Source organism: Danio aesculapii, chromosome 8, assembly GCF_903798145.1.
Source record: "Danio aesculapii chromosome 8, fDanAes4.1, whole genome shotgun sequence".
Taxonomy (NCBI): Eukaryota; Metazoa; Chordata; class Actinopteri; order Cypriniformes; family Danionidae; genus Danio; species Danio aesculapii.
In genome coordinates this window covers 53,036,641-53,042,153 of record NC_079442.1, presented here as the reverse complement: position 1 = coordinate 53,042,153, position 5,513 = coordinate 53,036,641, and the positions used below count along the sequence as shown (strand labels likewise).

General features: G+C 42.5%; 1 long non-coding RNA gene across 1 annotated transcript in view; it reads left to right on the top strand.

The window, feature by feature from the left end:
• Positions 1-1,783: 1,783 nt before the first annotated feature.
• Positions 1,784-5,513, top strand: part of LOC130233925 (uncharacterized) — a 13,190-nt gene continuing 9,460 nt past the window's right edge. The window contains exons 1-2 of the long non-coding RNA XR_008838254.1: positions 1,784-1,849; positions 2,012-2,089. This is a non-coding gene — a long non-coding RNA (uncharacterized LOC130233925). The remainder of the gene's footprint in view (positions 1,850-2,011; positions 2,090-5,513) is intronic.

Below are 5,513 nucleotides of genomic sequence, written 5' to 3'. Positions count from 1 at the left end.
TTGAGGACGCGCCCAGGAATACCGTCTGGTCCAGCAGCCTTACGCACATTGATCCGACTCAGTGCGGTGTAGACTTCTGAGGAGGTGAGTGTGATAGGTGAGTGGTCGGTTGAGGTAGTGTTCCTGGTGTAGGGTTCTGTATTGTCTCTTTCAAAGCGGGCATAAAAGTCATTTAGCTCGTTCAGGAAGGAGACATTTGTGGCTGTGGGGGTGGACTGGCTGGGTTTGTAGTTGCTGATGGCCTGGATGCCCTGCCACATGCGCCGAGGTTCAGAGTTGGAAAAGTGCTCCTCTAGCTTTAGCTTGTAGCAGTGCTTGGCCTTTTTGATGCCCCTCTTCAGATTAGCCCTGGAAGTGCTGTAGGCCTGTGCATCCCCTGATCTGAATGCAGTGTTGCGTGCCTTCAGCAGGAGGCGCACCTCCTTGTTCATCCATGGCTTTTGATTTGGGTATGTGGTGATTTACCGCCACCTATGACGATGATGTCATCGCCCATCGTGATGTTTCACATTAGACAACGTACGATGCCAAATTGGTGACATCGCCCAACTCTAGTGTGAAGTGATTTTATTCTGGCAAACACAAACCTTTGGGAAAATCATTACAGTGAGATTTCATCTGTTCTTTCCATCAGCACAGACTCTGACCATTAAGCGCTGTTTGTGTCTAAAAGCAAGTGTTATTCAGGAGACCACTGTGATTTTTCTGTCCCGCTGAACCTTAAATGTAGCGTGCAGAACACACACGTCATCAGCACTCTGCCTAAAATCATCCTCAGATGAATCAGTCTGTCATTTCAGCTGAGATTTTCCTCTTGAAATCAGTGTGTGTGTGCACGAGCGAGAGTGTGTGTGTGTGTGTGTGTGTGTGTGTGTGTGTGCATGTATGCGCATTTGAGAGAGTATCTGTGTGTGAGCATGTGTGCGCAATAGAGAACTTGTGTGTGTGTGAGCACAAGAGAGAGTGTATTTGTGTTTGTGCATTTGAGAGAGAGTATATATGTGTGTCTGTGAGAGAGAGAGAGAGTGTGTGTGTGTGTGCATTTGAAAGGGAAAATGTGTGTGTGTGCGTGTGTGTGTGTGTGTGTGTGTGTGAGAGAGAGAGCACAAGAGAGAGTTTATTTGTACATTTGAGAGTATATGTATGTGAGCGTGTGTGTGTGTGTATGTGTGTGTGCACGTATGCGCATTTAAGAGAGTATCTGTGTGTGAGCATGTGTGCGCAATAGTGTTTTTGTACATTTGAGAGTATATGTATGTGAGTGTGTGTGTGTGTGCACAATAGAGAGCTTAAGTGTGTGTGTGTGTGTGTGTGTGTGTGCGTGCGTGCGTGCGTGCGTGCGTGCGTGCGTGCGTGTGTGTAAGAGAGTACTTGTGTGAGTGTACGTTTATGAGTGAATGTGGTGTATGTGTGTGTCTGCAAGACAGAAAGAGAGAAAATGTGTGTTTATATATATAAATATATATATATATATATATATATGCGTGCGTGCGTGCGTGCGTGCGTGCGTGCGTGCGTGCGTGCGTGCGTGCGTGCGTGCGTGCGTGCGTGCGTGCGTGAGTGAGTGTGTGTGTGTGTGTAAACGCCCTTTAGATTCCAAGATTCCAAGGGACAATTTCCTATTTCAAACCACAAAATACACCCGCAGGCCACAGCTCGTAGTGTGGTGTGGTGTGTGTGTGTGTGTGTGTGTGTGTGAGAATAAGAAGCGACTTTCTCTTCTTCAGGTGTGTGTGTGTTCTCACCTCTCTCTCTCTCTGTTTCCACTCTTTGTGTTTTCCAGCCTCCATGATCACAGAAACCGGCAGAAGGTCATGTCTCAAGCTGAAGGTCTTCGTGAGGCCGCCGAGTAAGTGTCCTGATCACACACACTCACACACACACACACACTCTCACTTTAATGGACACTAATGGCTCTGGCTCTCCTTTGATTGGCAGGTGGGTTGGGCTGCTGATTGATCACTAACCTGATTGGCTTACAGTCTCTTTTTCATTTCTCCTGTTTTTGTAGATGGCTGTGAGAAAACCATAGGCGTTCATGACCGCGTTTTTGTCGATGACAAAGTAGACAATGCATTAGAACCAAGAGGTCAGTATGGCTCGTGTTCACCTCGGCTTTGTGTGTGTTCCTCTAATCACTCTGTGCATGCATGCATATGTGTGTGTGTGTGTTAAGGCTGCATGATAGGCCTGCCATGTTATCTATTTTTTGTTGTATGGTATATTGCACCAAAATATATTGCGATAAATGATATTACTGTCATTTTAAGACAATTTAATGCCACTCATTCAAGAGTTCACACTTAGCTGATAATCAATAAAGCGTATTTGGCATGCTGTCCCGGGAGAGAGCCCTGAGCTCGTAATATCCTCGAGCCCGGGGCTCCCTCCCGTTAGAAGGGCGAGAGCGGAGTTTGAGCTCAGGTAGGTCTCGAGGACTCCCCTGCTTGTCGCCGTGTGAGAAGTGTAAACTAGGGTTGTTTTTGGTGATAATTGGTTTAGTCGATTGACTATTGTTTATGTTTTTGGACGGTGGGAGGAAACCGGGGGACCCGGGGGAAACCCACGCGAACACGGGGAGAACATGTAAACTCCGCACAGAAACACCAACCAGCCTAATAGGAGGTTGGACCAGCGGTGTTCTTGCTGTGAGGCAACAGTGCTAGCCACTGGGCCACCATGTCGCCCTATCGGAAAAAGGGGGAGGAAGTAGGGGTGGAAGGGGGGGGAAGCTTCAAGAAGAAGATAACTGGAGTGAAAAACTCTGGTTATCTATAATGCTTCTGTAATCATCTAATGGGTCAGATTACGCAGCTAATGAGGAGCCAGCCGTGTTGATCATAAGCACGTGATCCTCTCGATATTAGTTTATAAATAAACCACACTTATACAGTATAATGCCAGAATGGCAATATAATATCATCATAATTTAAGTACACTCTTCCAAAGAACACACAGGCCCTATCACACACCAGGCGCAATAACGCGCAAAACGGGTTTGGCGTGATTTGTTGCTGTTTTCAGACCAGCGCAACCCTAATTTTCCCATTTTGCATCACGTTGTTTAAACAATAAATTCATTTGCGCCACTTTGTGGACTCATGAGTGTGCTGGTCTATAAGGGAGATGTGTTAAGGCGCGTTGTTGGAGCGTTGCTATTTTGAGGAACTGAAAAAGACCACACCATTGACCAACTAAAAGCTTCTCTAAAGTCCAGCACAGAGCTCGTTAGTTATGCTCCTATGCAGGTGAAAACAATTAAACAATATTTAAAGATGAAAACAATTAAAGGATTAAAATTATACAGAAATGATTATTTTCTCCATCAATATAAAAACTACTGCCTCCATGCCTTCTTCACCTCTGGAGGCTTTTTTAGTTTATTCAAGACAATCTGCATCTGTATAATGTTATTATTATTAGCAGTGTTATTTATTATCTGCAGATTTATATTAGTTTTAATAAAAACTAGTTTATATTTGTCCTCCTGTGGGGTTTTGGAGACGTCTGCATCACCATATGGGGCATAACAACAGGACGTGTGTTTGGATATAACTCAGGTTTTTGATCACACATCATTATTATTGTTCATTTATTACTTTGCTAGAGATTAGAACTGAATTTAGAAATAGATTTGAAGCAAATCTTTGCGCTTAACAAACTAAATTATATATTTGGGCTAATGGATGTCTTCAGTGGAGTGAGTTTCCACTGTTTCCTTACTCCACCAAAGTAAAGGAGTAAAGAAAAGAGTAAAAGTAAAGTAAAGAGAAAGTAAAGAGGCTGAATGGAGAAGGCTTGTTCTGTATCCTCGTGCTGCAGATGCTCTGTTTAACTGTTTTCTCGCTAGTGAAGCGTTCAGGTCTTACACTTACAAAGTCCGCCATGTAAATAGCAAATGCGCCATGGAGCGACGCAAATGACTCTTAAAGGGAATGTAATATGAGAGTCTGATTTGTTTAATGCAAGTTATGCTCAAAACGAACCCAGAACTCATTAAGAGAGTAAGCTCAACCCTGTTAAACCATGCGCCGGGGTGCAGAGCGTATTTCTCCATCCTTAAAATAGCAAAAGTGGATTCGGACATGCCCCTAATGCTTTTGCGCTATGTTCGTTAAAATAGAGCCAATCATATTTTATTCTATTTCATTTAATGATAGTCATTTTAATAATTTAATAATGAGGCATTGGAGTGAGAATATGAAAAAGCATATCCTAAATAAATAATAATAGATGTTAACAAAGAAGTGCAAGGTATAGAGTAACAGAGGCTGCGATATCTGCTACCAGATCTATTTTCAGCTGTCAGACACCCACATGAAAATATGGTATAGTAATTTATAGTAAATACTATAGTGTTCTGTTAACCATATTGACACCGACACCTCCAATAGAGATAGAGATGTTGCACAATCAGCTAGAATGTTGCTAGACTTGGTTCTTATGTATGGCCAATATATATTGCATCATCAAAAACTACTGAGCTCATGTGTTGTGCCATTCGTCCATATATTGATTATTGTGATATATTGTGAAACAAATAATAACTAATAACAACAACCAATAGATCAATAATAGCAACTAACTAACTAACAACTAACAAATAATAACTTGACTTAGCTGATTATTTGGAGAAATGTCAGAAGGTGGATTTTTTCTGATGAATCATCTGTTGAACTGCATCCCAATCATCACAAATACTGCAGGAGATACTGGAACCGGCATCGACCCAAGATTCTCTCAGAAATCAGTCAAGTTTGGTGAAGAAAAAAATCATGGTTTGGGGTCTACATTCAGTATTTGGTGCGAGAGATCTGCAGAGTGGATGATCAACATCAACAGCCTGAGGTATCAAGACATTTGTGCTGCCCATTACATTACAAACCACAGGAGAGGGCAAATTCTCCAGCAGGATAGCGCTCCTTCTCATACCTCAGCCTCTATATCAAAGCTTCTGAAAGCAAAGAAGGTCAAGCTGCTCCAGGATTGGCCAGCCCAGTCACCAGACATGAACATTATTGAGCATCTCTGGGGTAAGATGAAGGAGGAGGCATTGAAGATGAACACAAAGAGTCTTGATGAACTCTGGGAGTCCTGCAAGAAGGCTTTCTTTGCCATTCCAGATGACTTTATTAATCAGTGATTTGAGTCATGTCAGAGATGTATGGATGCAGTCCTCCAAGCTCATGATGGAGTCAGACACAATATTCATTCTGTTTCCACTGCAGCGTGACCACATATTCTATACTGGACATTATTGAAGGTTCAGTGAGCAGACTTTAGTCTAAAGTCAGACCTTACTGTCCTAATCAAATCATTCATAATCAAGGCATGATCATATTTTATTGTGGTCAAATAAGTTTAATCTAGAGGCCTTCACCTTTCATATAAGCCACTTCTGATACCAAATCATCTACTAGAAGTCAAGTTATTATTTGCTGTTCCTAAAACTTGGATAGACCACAAGACTTCTGTCAGGTAGTCTTCATTGTTAGAACACTATAATACAATTA